The sequence below is a fragment of the Ixodes scapularis genome, unplaced genomic scaffold (assembly GCF_016920785.2).
Source record: "Ixodes scapularis isolate PalLabHiFi unplaced genomic scaffold, ASM1692078v2 ptg001563l_1___fragment_2___debris__unscaffolded, whole genome shotgun sequence".
NCBI lineage: Eukaryota > Metazoa > Arthropoda > Arachnida > Ixodida > Ixodidae > Ixodes > Ixodes scapularis.
Window position 1 is genome coordinate 67,394 of NW_024610166.1, and position 11,614 is coordinate 79,007.

Genomic DNA, 11,614 nt, shown 5'->3' on the forward strand with positions numbered 1-11,614 from the left:
TGTGTGTGTGTGGGGGGGGGGGGGTGGGGGGGGGAGGGTCCGCATCTCATATGCCATAACCATAAGTGTTGAATATTGCAATAAATCATGGTCAGTTTTCCAGAAGTCAAAGTTTTCTTTAGTAAATGAACAGGGGTGCCGCCAGAGACTGACACTTGAGCACGCTGTTCGCGCACAGAGCTAATCTTGCAGCGTGAGCGCATCCTTGACGCTCCGTGATGTCACGTCTTTAAACAAGACGGCTGCGCCGACAGAAACTCGGTCGAGACGAAGAGTGCAGCCGAACTGCTGTCCTTTTTCAGTTAGTAATGTTTTATCCAGCAAGTAAAACTGATATGATTTGAAAGCCAAGACAGCAATTAGCGTTCCAGAAAAGGTTTATTTCTGCATCTCGGAAGAAAACGAATTAACACGGTATCTATAGAACTGTAGCCTTGTCAAGATGAGGAGATAATCGGACTGCTGCCCTTTTTACAATGCTTAGCGGAGCAAACAAAGATGCTACATTTGAAAAGCTGACTGGTCAGTCAGCATTCCGGAAAAGTTTTGTTTGCGTGGCTCGCCTAAAAAACCAATTGAAACTGAGCTGATTTGGGTTTGCCTGTTTGACAGGTTCGACCGTTTTCTGCCTCGACAAGAAAATGCAAGAATGTTGTCTTTTATTTAAATCTGCGCAGGATGCTTTGTCAATAAATAATTTGGTAATGTTAAGTTTCTGCATATGTGTTCGAAGTGAGTCTCTAAACATTTCAGGAATATTAAAATATTTGACGGAACTCACAATGTCACCCCATTTTTTTTTTTACTTTACACTCTGCTGTTCCCCACAAGTCTTAATTTTTCTTCGAAATAATTTCAGCTTCTTCCACCTGAAATTATAAGATTCCGAAATAGTCATAACTGTGTAATAAGAAGGCGCTCATGCAGCTTGTCACCTTTTCCAGTGTGTCACAGTCTCGTACGCTATACTACGTTTAGTTGCTGCGCTCGGAGTACGAGTAAAGGAGCACGAACTCAGCACACCCAGAAACTGCATGAGGCTGTACCACACACACTTCGAGGTTAACAAACCATACACCACATAAGGTGCTTTATCTATGTTGAATGACTCCAGAAATGTGTCGATGCTCTTGACTAGCAGTGACTGGCCACGGTTAGCATCGACGTATTGTCCGCAGGACTGAAACAATGGTTTACATCTGTAGTTCTCAAATGGGGACCCGCGGACCTTTGGGGTCCGCGAAGGCATTCTAAGGGTCCGCGAAGCCCAGCCTTATCAGTCAAGCCCGGCGATAAAGGTATATTTTCTCAGGTTCAAAGAAACGTTCCAGTTTCTCGGGTGTGTTCTCTCGTGTATCTGTCTTAAAGAGTAGGCTACTTGACACAGCTCTTAGTTATAATCATTTATTAAATCATTATCCTAATTAATCTACACGTTTCCCTTCCCTCACCACGAACGGGTCCTCCATCATCTCCGCCGATCAGCAAGCGGTCCGGGAAACATCCTTGGTTGAGAACCACTGGTGTAAGTAATGTCCACTTACATGCCTACAACTTATGTGGCTAGAAGAGACAACACCTTGTTAAAAAATGGTAAATCATCCAATGTGCAAATTTTACAGTTCAATGGTGCTAATGGCAATTTCCCACACTAGCGCTCAAAAAAATCAATGAGAGTAAAGAGGTTTATAAAGTAAACGGATTATTGAAAAAAGCAGGTGCTCACCTGAGATGCATCTGTATAACAGGTTTTGAATTGCAATTACATATTGCCCCTCTCCCAAACGGAACTGCTACTTTAGTATTAAAAATACGTCTAACATTATGTACACCTTTTTGTTGCTGGAATAAAAAAAGCTATATAACTTGTAAGAACTGAATTATCTTCCCTCATAAACTTTCTACTGAGTGAAGCAGTAAAATTGGCAGAGATTCTTAGAACACGGGTGTGAATGGCGACAGCGCATTAATCCCAAAATTAAGATTTGAAGGCGATATAGCAGAACTACCAAGGGCATCTCAGCTAAAGCTCGGAGCTTTATCTGAGAGGGTTAAGGATGACAACAATGACAAGCCACCTGAGCTCCTGCTGTCGGAGGTGTTGCCCAGTCGCCCGCGGCTTCGCTGAATATTTGTCTCATTGAGAATACTATGACTTTGGGTGCCGTAAACTATCTAATGCGTCAAACCACATTGAGGCAAACTTGGTGTAATCATGCCTGGTTTCCAATTAAACATTTTCAGTGGAAGCAAGAAAGTGCTCACACCTGATTTTGATTAGTTTTTTTTTTTTTTCAAATATCATTTACCAGATACGACTTTTTGTGATCCAACAGAGTTCGAATTTAAAGAGTTTTCACAACATTTGAAGCACAAAGATGGTTTGATAGTCACAAAGGTAAACGTTTGCATACCCTACAAACTTTCACACCTTAAACATCTCACATCATTCATAAGGCGCAAAATGTTTTGATGCATCAGACCACGTTTGCAGCTGTTCCTCTTACTGCCTTTTCGCAGGATTGATGCCGCACAACTGCTTCTGAAGTTGTAACCATAAAACAAAATACAGCTGCCGAAACAGTTTAAGGCTTAATAACAAGAACCGCCTATTGTCACTGGTGGTTATAATGTGTTGTTCAATTTAATTTCTTTTCCTTCTATATACAGTGATGTCTCGTTGATATTTACACCTCCTTACCCCCGAGAAGTCGCCCACAATGCGAGCTGTCTATAATCACCAGACAAAAAATCCTTGTATTCACACATTTCGACCCCCAAAACGTCGTCCATATATCGAGCTATTCATATTAAGGGGGTCCATATGAACGAGACGTCACTGTACTCCAGAACAAGGGTTCTCAAGCATTTCTATCTCCAGGAACCCCACTTTGGATAGACTTTGATGAATTCTTCATAGTCTTAGCATAGACACAATAGGTAAGTGAGAAGCCTAGACCTTATAAACAATAAATCAAATGCCTAGGAGTGTTTCACCCCGTTTTGCGTCAGTGGGGGCCCAGACCTGCTAAGATAGTGCTTAAACTAGAAAAACACTTTGCTTAGAGGCAACAACGAATAAGGACATTTGGGAGCTCTGGAAACCCACAAAAGGAATGCTGGAAAACACCTGGGTTCCCAGGAACCCAGTTTGAGAACTGAAGTTTCAAAAAATAGCTCCACCAAGTGAAGAATGATACCTTAAAGGCTGGTCACATCATAAAAATTTATAAATGCTTAGTGCATCTACAATTAAGAACTACAGTTCAGTTCACTTCACTCTAGATTACCTTCAACGTTGCCTCTACATCTTTCGAATAGACCATGTTGAGGACGTAATATGCACAAAAAAGAAGGCATGCCACCTGGTGGAAGTCAGCTGGTTCATTAAACAAAATTTGTTGCCCGACAACTAACTGTCCAGCAGCTCCGACTGAAAATTCTTCCTGCACAAACAATTCAAGTGTGCGTTTTATTTACTTCCTCACTTGGCACATCATCAAGTTTTAGAAGTGCATATCTTAAGTCTTTCTGTTAAAGGCCGGTTCATGCTGCAGACACTTTGACTTCGGCGTGTGCAACTTGATGTATGTATAATTCACAAAGGTACTTTTTATTTTTCCCAATACTATTCTTGAAAGCAGAATCTGTTGTCCCTCGACCACGGCCATTGACGAGTTTTCGTAAAACGTACACAGGAGGAAGGCACTGCCAACACGAGCTTGTCATGACTTTGGGCATGGATTGAGCATACGTCTGCAACTCGCAACGTGTGATCTACGGAAATTCTGTATTGCGCCAAGCCTCGAGCCATTTCATCTTCAAAGTAGGACGTATTATTTTTAAAACTTCATTTCATTACCTTGTTTCAGAGACCACGATCTGTTCTCACTTAATCAGGATGCATTGTTCATATTAGGATAATTGTCAAATATTGGCAGATTCACACAATAGATTGAATCGCTATTTTCGTCCGTGGACAAGTAATCACGTGACCATCACGGCGGCGATTCTTGCGATCCGCATTTTGTTTGTGGATGCGCACACTGAAATAGGCGAGCGCCTTTTTATGCGCGGAGTTTTCGTAGGTAATTTATTTGAAAAGCATTTGCGCTAGTTTAGGAACAGCACAACAATCTTTTTTTTTTTCGAATGAGCGAAACAATGATGGCGCCTCACTGTGTTCTGTTCATTCACCACTTCGTTTAGTTCACCCACTCTTGGCTCCACGCGTGAAAGAACTGCAGGTTCTGGTACTCCTCTTGGTTGGTGTCAAGAAGTTTCTGTCAGAACTCGTCTAGCACACCGCAATATTTTCTGCACGTCCATCCAGTTTTTCATGAAACAACAACTTTCTTACAGCTGTGATGTTCTGAAGTATTGTGCTCAGCCGTGCGGTTCACAAAGGCATCTCGAAACACCCCTCCATGCTCCCAGGAATTAATCGCTTCTCCGACCAAACTTCCTTGAGCACGGCCATGCTTTTGTCATATATTGGGTTAGTGAAGCTAGAGGCGCTTCGCGCTAAACCGGTGAAGACGCTCTGTCTCGCTCGGTGCGCAACGGCGACCCTCAACAATTCTTCTCCATTATAGCGTCGTGACCATAGCAGCAAACGCCGCTTCCAATCTTGGCTATCAGTGCCGCAGTGAGACGTAAGTGTTTCGCGAAACTACGGTGTCGCGAATAGATTAAGTCCGTGCTCGCTGTCGTCCTCCCGTTGTTTAATTCGTGTGGATGCGCTTAGGAGACGGACGATCAGCAGATGCATTGTAACGTGATCAGTCCCCCTGTTAACTATTCCATCGTGTGAATCTGTCATAAGTGGACTGGGCATTTACCACTCACTCGGCATTTCTCCTGACGTGTCCTGCACATCGTGAAACTGTTTCTCGTATCCAATCAGACTTCCTCGAAGAAACAAGGACTCTCCATAGGAATGTCGCGCGGTGTTTCTCTTACGGTGCATTAGCACCTTCCACGTCATTGAATATTATGTACGTAGCAGTATACAATTCTACGTTACCGGACTGAGTTACAGGAAGTAAAAGGAAAAAGAAAGACAGGACAACATATCCTTTCATGTTCTCATGTTGTCCTAATATTTTATAATATTTCATTCTAAGGCTTTCATACTAAAACGGACATTCGTATGTCATATACCTTCCTCTTTCTCTCAACCTCCTGCCTACCAACTCAACCGACAAAGTAACCCCCCCCCCCCCCTCAAACAACCCACAATAAAACTTACTGGCTACAACACTGCCATAAGACATCCCGTAATTGTACTATCGCGGACAACATGAGCTGAAACAGCGCTCCGGCCTGTGCATGGTACCACCTGCGCCGCCTGTCGCATCGTTCCGTAAACACGGCGCACCCTGAGGCTGAGATAAATTCTCACTTGCGCTCACTGCGCCGCTGCGCTCTTACGGCCGACTGCTAGCGAAAATACTGGCCGACAGATCCACCATCACGATGCGTGTGCCGTGTAGCCCAATGTTCACGTTTTCAGCTAACATGCATTTAAGTGCTTTTGAAGAAAGCGCCGAAGTGGAAAATGCGTTGTCACGCCCATATCTCCTCGAGGAGCGCTGCCTGACGAAACTGCCTTGGCCCCCAAAAGGAGCCGATCTGAATATCATCGAAAACATTTGGAGGCGCATCAAGGTAGCCATGTCACGGCTTCCCCTCGACCGTGCCACTGCCCACAAATTGTGGAAAGCAATCAGAGGTGAATGGGAGTGGCTTCAGGCTGAGCCGGACTTTGTGGCCGCGCTCTATGATTTCTTACCAGAGAGGATGAGAGCCGTGGTCGCTGGTCAGGGGAGAATGACGCGGTATTAAATTATTTTGTAAGTTTTACTACGCCCCAGAATCCACTGCACCGGACTTCTGCCGATTGGAACAAAGCTTGATGCTACGGTTGCGACACACTGTTTAACGCATACTTTTGTGTGATGCCTGCTTGCTCCCGATCTTCTTGTATAGTGCAGTTGAACTTCCACGCCAAGTATAAATCTTTAGTGTCTTACATTGTCGTCTGGGAATATTCTTTCGGTTAAGTTTGCATCTCCTTCTTTGGGAAGATATATATGACTGTTTGTCCCACTTTATTAAGACTAGGGATTTGTAAAGAAAAAAACTGGTGTCTTGTCAGCAATTTGTTTTGTTAGAAACAAGCAGGTGGGCCCAATAATAAAAAAAAGTATATTTTTGAACCTTTTCATACCAATCGAGGCAACAAAACCTTCTCAGTAACATGCATGCTTACCGTTTTCGCAATCATCTGTAATCAATGAAAAAGAAAAAAAAAACTAAATACCTTCGAGCCGGACTAAATCCGGCATACGGATTTTGGTCTATATTTTACGATGTCCTACTTTGTGCATGCCCCTATAACCAAACAAGAACAACCTGGAACGTCTTTTGGTGTGACTTTCAAAAACGATAATCGCAGCTGAAATTTAAGACACTTCAACATTTTTTCTTCACCAATCAGCGTTTTTTGTACGGGATTCTGCCTGAGAGAGTAAAGTAAATCAATTCCAAAAGAGGGACGACAAGTGTAATCTTTTGTTCCCCCCGCCGCCCTACCACACACGCGCCCGCTGTCGCACCCGCCGTCTCGCTTGCAGACGGCCGGAACATCGCAGTGGCGCAGCGAGCGCAAGTGAGAAGTTATCTCGGACTCAGGGTGCGTCATGTGTGCGGAGCAAGGCGACAGGCGGCGCAGGTAGTACCGTCCGCCGGCCGGAGCGCTGTTTCAGCTCATATTGTCCGCGATAGTACTGTGCATGTGAACCAAACTGAAAGCACACTTTTGGTCTGAGCCAAATTTTTACTTCTGCGGATATACACGAACAGTTAATTTCTATTAAAAAGGTAGAAAAGCCCAAGGCTATCAGGTTGCTCAACGCTGGCAACCACCAGGAGGGTGCATGTGAGTAAGGGCAGCTGGTCTCTAATGCTATTTCCTTTCTTAAAGCTGCAATTTAGACTTGTGAAGAAAAACGATTTTGACAATTGCAAAGAAACATTTTTCGCACACCATAAAGTAATGTAGAATAACTATAGCATGCGAATTAACCCAATATTTTTTCTTCTGCCATACTCACATTTCTTCATTCATTTCAGATCATGATAGATTCTTCCACCTAGAATTCTTTAAAACAAATGTATACTTGCAACACTTACCTCAAGTACCCGCACCAGGATTTCGGTCTTTCCTTTGAAATAACATGCCACTTGTGGCAGCGGCACTTTTTAGTTTGCCATGGCCTCACCACGCTTGTCTGCCTTTTCTGCTTGGGCAGACCCAAACAAAAACTCCCTGTTTGAGCTCTTTGCAATGCGCCTGGCTACGAACGCCGGTGCATAATATCAGTCCTTCAGCAAACGTTTCCTGCGAAAAAATAGCACATAAATTTAGAAAAACATTGTTTACATTTTATTTTCCCTTACTTTGTCTAATCTTAGATTCTACCAAGATTGTATTGTAGAATCCGGTTTCAGGCAAACAAAGAGTTTCAACTCTACAATAATGTGTTTTTTTTTCTGTGAAACACTTAAGGGCATGTCAGCAGCATCATTGTTCATAAAAAAAATCAAGCAGTCGTAAATAACAGTATGGCATTTGCATATGTGAGGTACCTGTACTGCACATGAACTCTGAAGTAGTGTAATATCTACTTTAGTAATGGTATCATAGAATGGAAAGAAAACTATGCTCTGCTTGGATGACAGTATTGTGGTAGACCGGTTTTGTTTATGGGGGCGGGAGGGTGACGGCGGCTAAGGAACGGGGCATGCAGAGTGATTCACGCATATTCTGGTCCAATACATTTTGTAAGTAAAGGACAACTTACAAGCAACAGCCCTCCCCCCAAAACCCAACCTGCTAACAAACCAGCACAAGTTTGTAAGTAGGTGGGGAAGGACTCAACAACTCAAAACTCCCTTCTAACTTGGCACTGGAACGCAGTTACTATAAAATCCTGTAAGGGTGCCCTCCCCCGAGAGATCGTCCATCCCGATTTTCTGGCGAAATATTCGTAGCATAAAAATTACGAAACATCACCCATGCCTGAATTCCCGTCGACAGGAATCACATCGACCGCGCGATCTGCGGTACCGGTATGTATGACAAGCGGGTTCGCAGCGGGTTTTGCGCCCTTGTTCGTGATAAGCAAGCACAATATCTGTTCACGCGACATGCGAGCTCTTTGTGAGTTCCCGCGGTTCTTATCCGCGATCGGCGCGCGTGATATCGGTTCCCATGGTATTCAAGTTTACACCATGGTATGAACACAGGACTTTGTAGCGGATTCCCGCATGTTTACCGCATTGTGAAACCTGAATTTGCCGTGTCCGAGATCTGCCGTATCGGTTCCAATGTCAAGTGGTTTGTAGCGGCGCCCCTTGTGTTCATCATTAATTTTTATAACATTTTGATTTCTCATTTCCAGACATAGCCCACCTCATGTTTTTCACTACTTGTCTATTCATTTTGATTGGGCTGCCCTACGGGATTTTACGGTAGTAGTAAATGTGCTGTGCAAATTAGTTAGCACGAACATGATATTAATAATTTTATACTTTCCTAGAACATGGTATAGAGACAACAAAGTGTACCCAATACCAGGTTTTCACCCGAAATGAGCGAATTTCCTTCACTTTTATTAAGAATATAAAACTTAAAGAAAATAAACTGAAATAGAAAAAAAAAACATTTTTGTTCATGCTTTTTGGTGACGCTTTGGATACATTGTACTAAATTTCTAGCAGACCCTGTCACATTCACATGCTAATGAAAGAATACAGGGTGTCACAAAAGAAAATTTACACGGTCTTTTTTACCGCAAAAATAAACTAGGCATCGCCGAACGCTCATTCTCCGCCCAAAGGTAGCGCTAAAGGTCACAACCAGATGCCAAAGTTTCAGCCCGATCCGATAACTTAATCAAAAGTTGTACTGATTTTCTGAAAATTTTAATGGTAAAATGGCGGCCGACGGAGTTTTCGAACACATAGGGCTCTATGGCACCAAAAACCGAAAACAGGCAAAAATGGGATCCATTTTCCCATTGAAATTTTCAGAAAATCACTTATAACCTTTGATTAAGTTATCGGATCGGGCTGAAACTTTGGCATCTGGTTGTGACCTCTACCGCTACTTTTGGGCGGAGAATGAGCGTTCCGCGATGCCTAGTTTATTTTTGCGGTAAAAAAGATCGTGTAAATTTTCTTTTGTGACACCCTGTAGTTACAGTCTCAAGAGCTGCACCTGCCCTTCAATGGCGAGTGCTGTTCATTTTGAACTTTATATAAATTAACTGAGCACCACCATTTTGTAGGCTGGCTGGTGGGAGTAAACCAGACTTGTACGTAACTTAAATACTCTACTCAAGTTACTGTATCTTAAATACTTTTGTGAGTAACTTGGTATCTTGCAACTACTTTCGAACGTCAGTATTTAGTAATCTAACTTAAATACTTTTTTTCGAGTCACTTGTAATCATTTTAAAGTTACTTTTAACTTACTTTCTATTTTTTTTATTTTCTTCAAAGGCGGGAAGCTTGGAAAATATTAAACTCCAGTTATTTTGGCTCGCTGTTTTACCTAGCACATTTCGTGCCAGGTAATACAGCGCACTTCCGTGCTTCTGCTGAAAGAGGTGACACGGAGAAGCAGGTGTCGCAGCCTCAAGCAGAGCGGACGCTTGTCGTGTCTTCTAACTGATCAAAACGTCAAAGCACATTTTCTTACAATTTGTTTGTGGCCAAGCCCGAGGGCAACAGAGATTCCAAAGCAGAAGGGCATACGGGTGAAAGCATAAGATGTGTACAAGGCTACAAGCCAGGGGGAGGGCACTTGTGTCAGAAAGAGGGTGGACTCTGCAAGTGTCTGGTAAGTGGTCGACAGTAAACCGGAGTTTATTTTTCTATGTTATGGAGTGAAAGCATATAAAAGAAAGCCTTCCAGTTTCAGAAAGACCTTCGCATCCGCACGCAGTCGCACGCACCGCTCGTTCGTTTCACCAGGCTCTCTTTGCACGCAAGACTCGTAAGACGCGACTACACGGCTCCAATCCGGCGGCCCATCGCTCGTGGCGTACGCAGCATTGTCTTCGGTAGCACGAATGACCGCCGGCGCCCACCACGGCAATGTTGTCAGATGGCCGAAACGAAAAGTCCCCACGTCCACGCCAAAAAGTCCCTTTTTGACCCCACCCGGGTGTCCGAATGTCCCTACGGTTGTTCCCACAGGGAAAAACTAGTTGCATTTTATTCATTTTGCTTATTTGAGTGATCCTGCCTTCTCTACCTCTCCGTGAGCGCATTACAACTGATTAATTAGCTATTTCTTGTTCAAACACGAGATTGAATATGTAAAAGGAAAAATACAGGTTAATCCAGGTACTCAGTATAACCAATTAAGAACTTTTGTGTTTATTGCATAACATACAACAGTCAATAAAACTTGAACAGCATTTTAAGAACACCCTGGTTATTAGGACCTTGCGTTAACAAACATTTGCAACAATCGCCTGCGCGCTGCCACCTTTGTCTGCTGTGCTGTGGAGAGCTTTCTGAGCATGCGCTATTGCTCTGCTGTGCAGTATATAAGACGCTGCGCACGCGTCCACAGCTCAGTGACTCTGCATTTTTCAGCCTGATGATAAGCGATGGAAAGGTCCATAGACCCACATTTTCAGAGACGGTCCGGTTTACGATTCGTTGGTTGGCGCAATCTGATGGCACAGGCATTCCCTAAGCCAAGCTCAATAGCATATCACACGAGGCACATATAATCAAGACGATAGGCTCGAACAAAGACGATAATCAAGACGATAGGTGACCTCGCGAGCCGAGCGGCGCCTCCAATGAACGCTTCCACCGAGATAAACATTTGGATTACCGCAACTCGAGCGAGCGTAGCAAGCGCAACTCGATGCTCCGGGGCCAGGGCCACCTGTTCGGGCTTAAGTGCACCTGCACTCAGCATCCCTCCCCCTCCCCCCCCCCCCCCCCGAAAAAAAAAACAGCAACCACAAAAAAGAATATATATGTATATATATAAAAAAATAAACAGCAATGAGCGACGTTGTTAGCCTGAATGTTGCGAGCGTAGCCTTTTTTCGAGTTTTCCATTCTGAAAGTCCCTACAAACTCCTCAAAAGTCAAAATTCGTCCCTACGTCCCTACAGCGTAAAAGAAAAACCGAATTTTTTCTGACTTTGGTTGTGCTTGACAATAAATTGCAGAACAAATTGTAACTTGAGAGTATCTTGAAAGTAACGAGTTACTTTTCTGGAGTATTTTGTATTTTACTCAATTACTTTACAAATTTGAATATTTAGTACTCCACTCAGTTACAATTTTTCGTGGTACTCAGTAACTTAACTTAAATACTTTTAGTGAGTACCTTGTACAAGCCTGGAGTAAACTATCTGATATCGGGCATTTCTGTTCTATTTGCTACTAAATGGCTGCTTTTTGAAGATGCCCGAGTAAAAATATTAGAAGGCAAGTTGCTTACTATGTGATTTTCCAGCAGGCTCTTCACATGCGTATAAAACAGGTTTATGAAGAAGAGGCCACTCCTTCACAT

The 11,614-nt window shown here is 43.4% G+C and overlaps 1 pseudogene; it reads right to left on the reverse strand.

The window, feature by feature from the left end:
* Positions 1-2,445: 2,445 nt before the first annotated feature.
* On the reverse strand, positions 2,446-7,429 carry LOC115316011 (annotated as a pseudogene).
* Positions 7,430-11,614: the final 4,185 nt, after the last annotated feature.